Source organism: Schistocerca piceifrons, chromosome 3 (assembly GCF_021461385.2).
Source record: "Schistocerca piceifrons isolate TAMUIC-IGC-003096 chromosome 3, iqSchPice1.1, whole genome shotgun sequence".
Lineage (NCBI taxonomy): Eukaryota > Metazoa > Arthropoda > Insecta > Orthoptera > Acrididae > Schistocerca > Schistocerca piceifrons.
The window spans coordinates 14,741,993-14,756,433 of record NC_060140.1 but is presented as its reverse complement, the minus strand read 5'-3'; the positions used below and the strand labels follow the sequence as shown (position 1 = coordinate 14,756,433).

At 38.8% G+C, this 14,441-nt stretch overlaps 1 pseudogene; it reads right to left on the bottom strand.

Moving 5' to 3' along the window:
• LOC124787759 overlaps positions 1–12,369 on the bottom strand; it is a 44,532-nt pseudogene extending 32,163 nt beyond the window's left edge.
• Between the last annotated feature and the right edge of the window lie 2,072 nt (positions 12,370–14,441).

Here is a 14,441-nt window from a genome sequence, read left to right as displayed (position 1 = left end):
ACAATTAAATGCTGGCAGAGGGTTCAGAGAACCACCCTCAACCTATTTATCTACCATTCCACCCCCCTACAGCATTTGAGGAAAACCAAACACTTCAATATTTCCGTACAAGCTCTGATTCCTCTTATTTTATTACAATGATCATTTTCCCCTATGTAGGAGGGCTCTAACAAAATATTTTCACATTCGGAGGAGAAAGTTGATGATTGAAATTTTAAGAACCTGCTCCAGCAAAATGCTTTTGCTTTAATGACTGCCACCCCAATACACATGCGATATCTGTGGCATGCACTTTCCTGTTTCCCAATAAAACAAAATGAGCTGCCCTTCTTTGAACTTTTGAATAATGTCCTCTGTCAGTCCTATCTGGTAAGGATCCCACACCATGCAGAATACTCCAAAAGAGGACAGACAAGTATAGTTGTAGATAGTCTCTTTAGTAATCCTAATCTTCTAAATGTTTTACTATTAAATCACAGTCTTTTGTTTGCTTTCCCACCGCATTATCTATGTGAGCATTCCAATTTAAGTTATTTGTAAATGTAATTCCTAAGTATTCAGTAGACATCACAGCCTTTAGATCTGCGTGAATTATCATGTAACCAAAATTTAGTAGATGCCTTTTACTACTCAAGCGGATGACATAACAATTTTTATTATTTAAGGTCAGTTACCACTTTTTGCATCATATGGATAGGTAGCCTAAATCATTTTGCAGTTCATTTTGATCATCTGATCACTTTACAAGACAGTAAATGATTTGCAAGACTGTAAATGATAGCATCATCTAAGAGGACTGCTCAAATTCTCTCTTAAATTGTTAATGTAGATCGGCAACAGCAGGTGGTCTGTAACACTTCCTTGAGGAATGTCAGATATCACTTCTGTTTTACTTGACGATTTTCCATCAATTTTTCTGACAGGAAACCACACATCCAGTTGCACAACTGAGACAATACTCCCTAGACACACAATATGATTAGAAAATGCTTGTGAGGAACTGTTTCAAAAAGTCTTCTGGAAATCTACAAATATGGAATCAATTTGGGACCCTCAGTCGACAGCACTTATTACTTTGTGTGACTAAAGAGCTAGCTGTGTTTTAAAAGGTCGATATTTCTGAATCTATCTTGGCTATTTATCAATGAATCATTATCTTTGAGATAATTCATAATATTCAAACACAATATATGTTCCAAAATCCTAATGCAAATCAACATTAGTGATATGAGTCTGTTATTTAGTAGATTACTCCTCTTTTCTTTCTTGAGCATTGGTGTGACCTGAGCAACTTTTCAGTCTCTAGGTATGGATCTTTATCAAATGAGTGGCTATATATGATTTCTAATGCAGCTATTGTATCAGCATTCTCTGAAAGAAACATAACTGCTTTATGACACTGAAGAGAGCTACTACTAAGTTACTCACAGTTGCAGTTGTTCTTGATTTGAATACTGCAATATTTACTTTGTTGTCTTTGGTGAAGAAATTTCAGAAATCCGTGTTTAGTAACCCTGCTTTAGTAGCACTGTCATCAGTAACATTACCACAGCTATTGCGCAGTGAAGGTATTGGTTGTGTCTTGCCATTGGTGTACTACACATGCAACCAGAGCCTCTTTGGATTTTCTTCCAGATTTCAAAACGAAGTTTCACTATGGGAACTATTAAACACATCTTGCACTGAAACCCACCCTAAGTTTCGAGCTTCAGTAAAACATCGCTAATCTTGGAGATTTTGCATTCTTTTAAACTTTGACATGCTTTTTTTCATTGCTTCTGCAGCTGAGTTTTGACATATTTTGTGCACCAGCCTTTTAATTTATTTGGTATCCTTCCAATTTATTTGGTATATATCTCTTAATTGATGTTGATACTATTTCTCTGAATTTAAACCATGTCTGGTCTACACTTACATAGTCAGACTTGAAGGAGTAGAGACTTAGTAGAGACCGTCTCCTTGGAAGGCATCAAGTTAATTTTTATCTGCTTTCTCATTAAATGCCCTATTGTGTAGGGCTGAAAATTAATAGAGATAAGGCAAACAGAATGTGCAAAGTAAGTGGAAATTACTCGTCTCTTCCCCGATTACAGTGCAATAGAAGATACTACAAGATGTTGACAGATTTCCATATCTCGGTAGCTTTATATGTAATAATGAGGTCACAGATGCAGAAATCACCAGCAGAACTGGAAAATCAGTCCATATGGCAATTAGGTCTGTAATATGTCAACAAATCTTTGCCTGTACTCCTTTATCGTTTATATGTGTGAGACTTGGGAAATGTCAGTACAATCAGCACACAGTCTCCATATTTTTCACCAACAAAGCTAGAGATGAATTCTGAAGATGTTAACCCAACCAAGTTACAAACGATGAAGTGCTGAGAATACGACGTCTAGACAGCCTGCACAAAATTATTGTTGAAAGAAGACTGAAGATTGCAGGTTATGTTCTACACATGTAAGGTGGAAGAATCCCAAAATCAACACTGTTGTGGAAATCAATGGACAGATACAGATGTACAGGAAGACCTTTTAACACTTGGAACTTTTGCAATGAATCTTCAATGCATGGACACAAACTTGGAGGAAGGTGAGAACTTGGCAGCTGATCGAGTGAACTAGTGGAAACCAATTCCTTGTATGGTACACAGCAAATCTGAGTAAGTTAGTAAGTAAGTAAGTAAGTAAGTAAAGTAAGTACAACTGGGGATTTTGCAAAACTGTTGGATGATCCATATTATTGTCTATATTTGACACTCTTGGACTTCTACCTTTTCCTTGATGTGTATTCTTCAAATTGTGAGTTTTATGAGAAAGGTGATAGGTACTTACCAATCAGCATTCCCTCACACGAACTGACATTGTCTCTTTGTAAATTCTACTGTGCTAACAATTATCTACTGAGAATCCTCGACTAGGTCTCCGCAGCTCAAATGAGCCAGTTTCTTTTAAATTTCTGTCTTTGGCTATAATTGTCTTCCAAGTATGGTGACACAACATCCTGTCATGAAACTATTGCCTTTACACTTGTTTACTTTTCTGGACACTGCCTTTTTCTGCACTGTGCACTAAATACACTATGTGATTAACGCCCAATCTCCAACAGCCAATCGTGAACTGTAAACAGTTGTAAACTCTACCAGGGCACATAACAAACAATTAACATTTGTGTTTTAGTGCTCTAAGCTGTGAGGTCATCAGCGGACAAATAATTTAGTACCTATTCCTGGACAGCCGGAGTGGCCGTGCGGTTCTAGGCGCTACAGTCTGGAACCGAATGACCGCTACGTTCACAGGTTCGAATCCTGCCTCGGGCATGGATGTGTGTGATGTCCTTAGGTTAGTTAGGTTTAATTAGTTCTAAGTTCTAGGCGACTGATGACCTCAGAAGTTAAGACGCATAGTGCTCAGAGCCATTTGAACCTATTCCTGACGTGCTGTTGTTTGGAACAACAACTGACATGATCCAAAATATTACTTTCTTTTATTATAGCTTCACTTTTATTTTGTCTAATGATTACTAATTTCAGTATCAAATTCCATCATCAAGCCACTATATGATCAGAAAGCATAGTGTATCGTTAAAATATTGTTTAATAAACAGATTACCATTATATCGTCATTCCTTAAAGTAATGTCCAAAGTGGAAGGCCAGATGATTAATTTTGAGTATATACAAAACTCAGAGTACTGAACCGGATATGAAAGAAGGAAAACCAGAAGGGCAGTGAGAGACGGGTGCCTTCTATCACCTTACTTCCTTAATATGTTCATCAAGGAAGTAATAACAACAACAAAGAAAAGATGACAAGAATGAAAAGGTAATTTCTGGAATACTCCAAGGAAATGCGATAGGACCATTACATTTACAATGTATATAAATGATCCAGTAGAAAGTGTCAGAGGCTCCTTAATATTGTTCACAGGTACTACACTTGTCCATCAGAAAGTAGCAACAACAGAAGACAGTATCAATTTGCACAATGACCTGCAGAGGATTGGTGAATGATGCAGGCTCTGGCAGTTGACCCTGCACATAAATAAATGTAACATATCACACACACACACACACACACACACACACACACACACACACACACAGGAAAAGAAATCCAATACTGTACAACTACACTATTAATGACAAATTGCTGGAAACAGAATCTACCATAAAATATCTAGAAGTAACTATCCAGAGCAACCTTAAAGAGGAATGACCACATAAAACAGCAATAGAAAAGCAGATGCCAGACTAAGATTCACAGGAAGAATCTTAAGTGAATGTAAATTACCTCTGTGTCCTTACCCAGTAGGACTGACAGAAGAGAGAAAGAAGATCCAATGAAGTGCGGAGTGTTTTGTCACAGGATCATTTAGTCGCTGTGACATCATTACAGATATGCTCAGCAACTCCAGTGGTAGATGCCATAAGAGAGCAGTTGTGCATCACGGAAAGATTTACTACCCAAATTTCGAGAGAGTAGTTTCCGAGAAGAGTCTGACAACATAATAGTTTCTCTCATATACAATTCACGAAATGATCACAAGAAGAAAATTTGAGAAGTTAAGAGATAATACAGAAGCGTACTGACAGTCATTCTTCCCAAGCACTGTTCACAAGTGGAACAAGGCAGAGGGGATCAGTTGGTGGCATGAGACGTACCTCCTGCCACACACAGTTAAGTGGTTTTTGGAGTATGATGTCGATATGGAAACTTAATTGCATGCATATACACTGCAGATTGACAACATCACAATAGTAAATCAGAGTAGGAACTAAATAAAATGTTTCAGGCCTTAAATCAAGAAGTGGTAAAACTAAAGCTAAAAATGAATACAAAGAAGACAAAAGTTATGGCTACAGACAAGAAAGGAGGTGGAGGTAGGACTGACACAAGAACAGGCAATGAGCAACTCAAGAAAGGAACTGAAATTCACTATCTCAGTAGCATTTTGCAAGAAAACTATCAATATTTCAAGGCATTCAAGAAAAGAAAAGCACAGGTGAAGAGTTCCTTCCAAAATAAGAAGAAGCTGCAACTGAATAAACATATCAGCTTCCACATTAAGAAAATATTTGTAAAGACCTTTGTGTGGAGTGTTCTGACACACAGATGCAAAATCTGTACATTAGAAAAGCCAAAGGAAGCTCACCTCAAACCTGCTGAAATGTGGTTCTGGAGGAGAAGTACAAGAACTAGCTGCATTGACAGAAAAATTAAAGGAAATAGGAGAGAAGAAAGAACCACTGAAAGTTATAGGCCAGGGCAAAGCAAAATACACTGGACACTTAACTGGAGATGATAATCTTTTAAAAAACATTTCTGAAGGCAAGATCGTAGGTAAGAAAACAAGGGGATGACTGAGAACATCCTACTTAAACAATATGATCAATGAATGGGATTTTCTTCACACATGGAGATGAAGACAACTGCTGAAGAGAGGAAGCTGTGGCTGCAGAGACAAGGTTTAACCTTTTGGAAGAGTAAGGACAAACTAATACAAAATATGAGTCTGCATGGTAGCTACATATGGAATAAATGACAACTTCTTGTGTGCAGTCATCAAGTCACTTACCCCAGTAGGTGTCTTATCTACTAAAAGTAAAGGTCACTGCTGTGCTTTCAATAGATGTGAACTGCACCCTGAAAATGGTATGTCTAGTTTGCAGTTGTACAGAAGCTTTTTATTTTGCAAAATGGTTCAAATGGCTCTAAGCAGTATGGGACTTAACGTCTGAGGTCATCAGTCCCCCAGACTTAGAACTACTTAAACCTAACTAACCTAAGGACATCCCTGCCTGAGACAGGATTCGAACCCGCGACCGTAGCAGCAGCACGGTTCCGGACTGAAGTGCCTAGAACTGCTTGGCCACAGTGGTCAGCTTTTATTCTGCAAAGAAATTTTTGATAATAAGATGAACTGATGCTGGTACTTGCTACTGAAACCAGTAGTACTTAGACACAACAAAAGTGTGACTACAGAATTAAGAATAATTTTTCCAAACAATCGAGTATTTTTTCAAAACAACACCACAATAGAGGAAACTTATTTTAAACTAAAGACACAAAAGAAAAAAAGAGAAACTGTAAAGATCTTGAGTCTCATAAGACTCTCTTGGGAGGAAAATATCAGATATTTAATTGGTAAACTTGCAAGGCATACTTTTTTATGTTGTATAAACTATGAAACTGTTAGCATCGTCAGCTAAAATTTATTTCTTCTGTCTTAATATACCTTCCTTCACTTACAGCTGCAGTGTGGAGACAGGGGTGAGGGTGGGAACGGTGATGGGGGCGAGGGTGAGGGCGTACTGCTTTAAAATGGTGATTCTTGTATTGATATTCTTAACAACAGATTTATATCTTTTGCTTATGAAAGTCTGCATGCGATGACAGCTGCACTAGTAATACCTTCACAGGGTCGTATTCAAGTTGCAAGGCTAGATCTATGCCAGCCAAGACACGCTCCCAGCCTTTCCTCCTCGTGATCTGGTTGTAGCGTTGGGACTGCAGGGTGTCTAAGCTGATGTTCAGACCGTCAAGCCCTGCCCTCTGCAAGGCAACCAGCTGTCTTGTCAACATGAGGCCATCGTTGTCATTAAGACACTTTCGAGATCTTTTATTTTCTTCAAGGCACCTGTGAAACAGCAAATTATTCTAAAGAAACTGAAACAAATAATTTGTAACATTGCTGCTGCATATGAAACAAACCTCCAGCTGATAAATTGAAAATACAAATTCCTTAAAAGTTAACTGTACATTTGCCCTAATACAAAGAGATAAGAAGGGTTAATAAACTGAATTGAAGAATGCAAGTTAAGATAGCAATGAAAAAATAATTAGAGGCATGAGATCACCTACTGCAACAGGGAAATGGGAATCAATATGAACCATTACCCATCTACTGTCAACTGATTCCATGTCTCCATGCACACTGTATAAACCACTGTGGGTTGTACGACAAAGTACATTGTTGTACCACACATTATGGTTTTTCCCCATTCAATGCTCATGTGGAGTGTGGGAAGAATGATTCTTTAAATGGTTCTGTGCATGCTGTAATTAATCTTGCCTTCATGGTCCCTATAGGAGTGATACATATGCGGTTATTGTATAATCCCTAAATACCTCACTTAATACAGGTTCCTGAAATTTCATAAGTTGGGTTTTGTCATATATTTGGCATCTATCTTCACTTGTCTGGCATTTCCAATTTGTAGTAGCTTCTTGATGCTCTCCCATGCATCAAATAAATCTATGATCAATCATGCTACACTATTTTGTATACATTCAATGTCTGCCATTAGCCTTATTTGTTATGGGTCATACTTAAGCAATATTCTAGAATGGGCCACACAAGTATTTTGTAAGCAATGTCCTCTATAGACTGATTACAATTTCCAGTATCTTACCAATGAATTGAAGTCTGCATTCTGCTTTGCCTACAAGTGAGTCTATGTCACCATTTCATTTCATCCAGATATTTGTATGAGTTGACCAATTAAAACTGTGATTATTTGATAATGTGGTCATACAATACTGTCTTTTATTTGTTTTGTGGTGTGCTCCAATTTACATTTCTGAAAACTTAAACTCAGTTGCCTATCTTTGGACCAATTTGAAATGTTATGATCTGACTCAAATTTGTGCAGATTTTTTTCAGGCAATAATTCATTATAGACAACTCTATCATCCAGGAAAAGTATGAGGCTCCTTATAATATCGTCTTCCAGAACATTAAGGTACAACATTAATGTAATGGTATAAATTACTATAACTGTATAAATAAGTTTATAAGTGTGTAAAATACATTGAACTATTTGTTACAACAAAACATTGTACTGGTATACTCAGCAAGATGTTAAATCAGCAGATAGCTACATTTTATGTTCAACATTTTGTGTACAGCATATATGCTGGAAAGGATTTATACCCAAATTAAATAAATCTGAAGAAATGGTAGGGTGTCTCTGGAAAAAAAAAATCCATAAAAACTCATACAGTCCAATTTGCTATTATGTCACTGTTACTGAAATATAATACAAAGTAACTGAATTCGATGAACATTCTCAGAGTGCAATATGCCTCAGAGTGAAATGCACAGTAATGACAACATTATTTTTCAAGGCTATGTTTGTGAAAATGGATGAAAGCAAACCACACATTTTGTTCTCAATCAGCGGAAGCATTATGCACTGTGAAACACTGTACTGCTGTTCTACATAAAAGCTGTCTCATTGCCAACATCTTTCCCCTGCTGGCTGTTCTACACTTCTCATCACTGATTCAACATGTTGTAAGATATTTTATGCTGTATGACACCACAGTCCAATCTGGTTAGGATAGCATAAAAATAATATATGAATTTCAGTATTGAAACTGGAACAGCAGAACAGCTCTCATCACACTGGATATCAAATCGAGGTTGGATTACAGCCATGGGTACATCATTTCATGCTACTCAACTGTATGTCATATGTCAGAGTTCATCAACTGTAGTGGCTGGCACCTGGTTGCTGGCGACTGGTGGCATAGCCATCTCTAGGCATCCAGTGAACAGACGTTCTACACAGGTGACAGATTTGAAGAAAATGCTGGATACGGCAACAGTGGAACACTCTCTGTATCGAGGTAGCTCAGTACAGCTCAGGTGATGTGTAGTCTTGCATTATCTTGTTAAAAGATAACATCACGGAGCCTTGAGAATAGGGCACAGCGATAGGCCTTAACAAAACACAAATGCAATGGCTGCTGTCCAAATTACTGGCTATGTGAACCAGAGGTTGTGACATGTATCCAGTTGCACCCCATACCATCACATCACATGCTGGACCCGCATGAGAATGACAGGTACAATCTGGCCAGGTCTGTTGGCATCAGAGCCTCCACACACGAGTACATCAATTGTGACGATGTTGCAGAACCGAGACTCATCTGATACGATGACACAGTGCCATTCCTGTGTCTGGCATTGTTGTCAGTTGCACCGCTGTCAGTTCACCTCTCTCTAGAGCTGCATTAAGGGCTTGACAGTCTGTACTGCTCCAGATGCCATCACATTGTCTGTGTGGATACTTGTCTCACTGTATACAAGCCCACTTCCTGACTAAATGTACACAACTTCACTGCAGGATCACGTATGCATGAGCGAAAACTTGTGCTAGTTGGGTGGCACTACTGAGGCCCTGCAAGGCATTTAGCATGGCCCTCCTGAACCTACCAATTTTATGTTCGCACAAAATGAGATTCTGAGCAATGCAAGCAGCAATATAGTGAAACAATAAACCAGAGTCTCAGCAGACCATGAGCCTGCCACTGCCAAATCTGGAATGCTTATAAACATTTCTCCTTCTTCCATTATGCTTAACACAGTCTTCGTGTAAACAACCAACACTGAAATAGAATTTCTGAATGAGAAACCTGCTCCATAAGCTTTTCTCGCATACAGAATATGCATGGGAGTGCAGAAAAGTAATGCCTCTGAATTTTTTATTCTGTTCTCAATATCGGTCGAGGTATGACACGTCACGCATATTACTTGGTCAACTTTCCCACTTCACTGGCTCGTGGCACACCCCCCTCCCGCAAACAGATGGAGTCACAATAGGCAGCCCACTCTGACCAGAGATTGTGAATATGTTTACGGTGCACTTCGAGGAAGAGGCCCTGATGTCATCAAAATGGAAATCAATCTTCTTCTTCTTCTTCTTCTTCTTCTTCTTCTGTTATGTGGATAACACACTTGTCATCTGGCCTCATGGAAGAGACAAACTTCTTGACTTCTTTGTACATCTGAACTCCACACGCCACAAAATCAAATTCACTATGGAGACCAAAGAAGAAGGAAGACTACCATTCCTGGACATCATAGTCAGGAGAATAATGGACAGCACCCTGTGCCACAGCGTGTATCTGACTCTATAAAACACATAAACTCAGTTCTCCCTATGGCACTGTGAATAATTTCAATAACAAAAAGTGAGATGAATGTTGCAGCGTACATTTAATTTCCACTTTGGCTTTGCATTCAAGATCAGTCTTACCTGAGAGTGCAACATTACATCTTTGGTTAATTTAATTATATGTTCATTAGATTTTGGTTATAAGGCACGTTTTGCTGCCTAATGTTTCATCTCCAAATACTGGAAACAATCCATGGAGGAAGAGGAGTATGTAAGACATTGGTGGACCAGGTTGGAAGAATCTGTGAATTTCAATACTCTGTAGAAGAGCTCAATCATTTGAAAATAACTTTCAGACCTTGTGGCTATTCTAACAGATGTACATAAGGCACTACATTCTAAAATATTTGCATCTTTCACTGAAAAACAAGCAACTAGAGGAAAAGTTCTCTTGCCATTTGTAAAAACAGTCGCAGATCGCGACCTCCAAGTGCTATGAAGAGAAGGTATTGACGCAGTGCTTAAACCAAACTGAAGACCACAACAGCAGCCATACTCAAGTAAATTGCTATGCAGTAGTTTCAGTGAATTTGACAATGATGTGGCTGCTTTCATGGTGGCCCAGTCATATTGTGGGGTAGGGAATGCCAGTGACAGGGCTGGAATTGTAGGTGACAGATGGATTTTTGGCAAAGCCTTGTATCAATACCTCCTTAATTATTGAGCTGAAAAACTGTAAAAAACATTCATACAGCAAAATCACACAAAAAAATTTCCTATTTCTGCAGGTATTGTGCCTTCTGTTTCTTTTTCATTACAAAAACATATTGATTCAAGTTTATAAAGTCACAACTATGTCACTGTGATTTGTGTAACACACATTCTGGAACATGTTCCAGGAATGTCATGAAACAGACAGCTTTAAATACTTACTCTAGCTCATCTTTCAAGACTTGCATGCCAACAACAACACCATCTATCCAATCTGTTTTTATTTCACTTTCATGTAAAGATTTATCCACAAAGGATATCATCTGCCATGTAGGCAGTGCAAGAGGAAATTCCACACTCACATTTGGGTAATCAAGTGGATTCTGTGTCTTGTCAGAACCAAGTACAATCAACCCAATTTCATCTTTACCACTGGTAAATATCTGGAAACATAGTAAATGGTAAAAATAAGTTTTGTTTATAACAAGTTGTATACCAATAAAACATCACACACAGATACTCTTTATAAAATTATTTAATTGGATAGATAAAAAATCTACTCACCAAGCAGTGGCAGAACACACACATAAAAGACTGTTGTGATAGGCAAGCGTTTGGAGCCAGTGACTCCTTCTTCAGGCTGAAGGGTTGCAGGGGAAGCAAGAAGGGTGAAGGAAAAGGACTGGAGAGGTCTAAGAAAAGGGGTAGATTTTGAGAAAGTTATCCACAACCGTGGGTCATGGGTGACTTACCATACAGGATGAGAAGGAAAGACTAATTGTTGGGGACTGCATCGGGCAAGATTCGGAAACCTGAGAGCTTAAAGGTGGAAGACAGGGTAATATGCAAGACAGAGATTACTACTAAAACTGTACATGAGTTAATAAGAGTGAGAAGCTAAGTGTATTGTATGCAACAGCTGTGGGAGGGGGCAGTCAAAATAGATGGAAAAGACAATGAAAGATGTAGAAAGCTAAAACGGAGTGAAGCAAAGAGTAATTACAGTGAAGAAAAGCTGAGACAGGAGAAATTAACGTAAATTAAGGCAAGGTGGGTGGTGAGAACCATGGACACGTTGTAGTGCTAGTTCCCATCTGCGGAGTTCTGAGAAACTGGTGTCTGGCGGAAGAATCCAGGTGGCATGTGTGGTGAGACAAGTGCCGAGGTCACGTATGCCATGTTGTAGAGCATGCTCTGCAACAGGATATTGCGAGTTTCCAGTATATACACTATGACTGTGCCCATTTATCCTAACTGATAATTTGGTGGTAGTCATGCAGATGTAGAAAGCTGAACAGTGTTTACATAATAGCTGGTATATGACATGTGTCGTTTCTATTTTTCGCCTGATCCGCAGTTCTGGGTGACTTTCCCAAAATCTACACCTTTTCCTGGAACTCTCCAGGCCTTTTCCTTTACCCTTCTTCCTTCCCCTTCAACGCTTCTGTCTGGAGGAGCCACAGGCTCCGAAAGCTTGCCAATCACAACAGTCTTTTATGTGTATGTTCTGCTGTCGCTTGGTGAGTAGATTTTTTATCTATTCAATTAAATAATTTTATCAATAATTTATTGTTTATGTTGTTATAGTTACTCTTTATAACCTACTTAAAATACATCACGTACCCTCCTCTCCACAATTCTTCGAACACATAGTTTTGCCTTTTGTAAAAAATCACTGCGTTTCTGTATAACATACTTGGAGTCAAAGTGTCCAACATCTATTACAATTATAAACAGAAGAAAGAAAGTCATTATATTTATTGGCAGTATTACGCAATCAAATATTTTGAAAGCCACACTGTGCATCCATCAAAAATTGTGAGACTCGAGCCACCATATCATCCGGGCATGAATCATATGTCCCATCACCTTGCGAACACACTGGTAAGAGAGATGGAGTGGTAGCTAGAAGGAAGAGTGTGTGTGTGTGTGTGTGTGTGTGTGTGTGTGTGTGTGTGTGTGTGTGTCAGAGAGAGAGAGAGAGAGAGAGAGAGAGAGAGAGAGAGCTAATTTCGGCAAGAGCTGGATTTCCATCAATAAACTGAGTTGAAGTCTGCTGTTGTGGTCTTCATCCAACTACTGCTTTGGTGCATCTCACCAGCCTATTCCAGCCTTTGTAAGCCTCTTCATCTCTGCATAGTATTTCAACCTAAATCCACTTAGAATGGTGAACCACCATTCAGAGAATAACTTTTTAACAACACAGTTTGACTTCTGTAAAGGCTTCTATACTGAGAATCCAACATAATATCTCACAAATTCAATTCCAGTAGAATTAAATAGTGGAAATTATCCCCTCTGTCGTCTTGCCAAAGCCTTTGACTGTTTAGATTAAAAATTCTGTGAGGGGGAGCTAAAATAGTATGGCATTAAAAGTCTTCCCCTTGCATGGATTGAGTTGTACTTTAACTACAGAAAATGGAAGGTCACATTAACAAATGATAAGACAGGAATAAGATTAAACTCAAAAAGGGAGAACATAAAATATGGTGTGGCACACAGTGTTTGCTGCCAAGTCCACAAAAATGATTTACTTGGGGCACTGGAGGGCTTTGGAAAAACTCTAATGTTTTGCAGTGTCACAAACTTATTGATGCAAGATCTAAACTCATCCATACCAGAAACATCCAGGAGAATAACAGAACAGGCTTGTACTGATCCACAGGTACCAGCTTAATGCCTAAAAACTTGTATTGTGCAGTTCTAAAGAAATAAAAGTGACTTACAGATACGAATATCAAAAGTAGGGATAAATGGGCAGTTAGGCTCCCGTGTTCTAAGTTCCTGGGTATGCAGATACCACTCACGTGTGAGACCAGCATGTGAGTCAGCTAACCGAGAAGCTCAGTTCCGCCCATTTTGTGCTTAGAAATCTCTTACTGTATCAAACTGGACAAAGGATTGCTAACACACTTTCACTCAGTTTACTCATATGGCATAATCTTCTGAGGTACTTCAGCTAAGCGGAAAAAAATATTTATTCTACATGTTGAAAAAGCTTCTTCAGGGACCCATGGATTCTCACACTTACATGCCTATAGAAGTTATATTCCCTAATGGTATTTGTGATTAATAACAAGAGTTAGTTTAAGATGAACTCAGCAATTCAGAACTGCAATACTAGAAGCAAAAATAATTTCCATATATAAAAACCTAAAATCAGGGTTGCCACAAGTTTCTCCAAGTGAAATTCCCTGATGTTTCTCTGATTCCACAGACACGTTTTAGAATTTTTCCCCAACAAATTTTGAGGTCTCAAGGGGAGGTAAAGACATAAGTCGACAAAAGAATGTAAGGGCTTTGTATTTCTCCCCCATTTTGTTTTAGGGCGCAAAAACACCTAGGGTCATATGTGTCCATGCCAAAACTGTGAAACACAAAGATGAAGAGAGGAGTTAAAAATGATTACATGTCAACGTTTAATGACAGAAGAGAGGACAGCTACAAACAGGGACCTGGAGAAAGGTCTATGAAGTACGCAATAGGGAAATGGAGGCCCAGAACTAAAAATTAAATGGCCTTCACCATATTGCTACAACTGATAAAAAGTAAAACACGGTCGACAGCCCACGCATTGTTCACTAAAATGGCCAATAACTCAGATGGCAAACCCAAACGGGAATGTAAACGGTAAAAAAAAAAAGGGCATCCCCTCAGGAAACGGCAGACAGTTAAAAGTTGGGTGCAATGTGCACAAAGTAGTAGGGGAGCACCACTTAACAAATGGTGATGACTAAAAAGGCAGTGCCCAATATGCAACCTAGTTAAAATGACCTCCTCGCCACAGGAGGACTGAGAGGTGGTTGTCTAAGCCACTGGGAGAG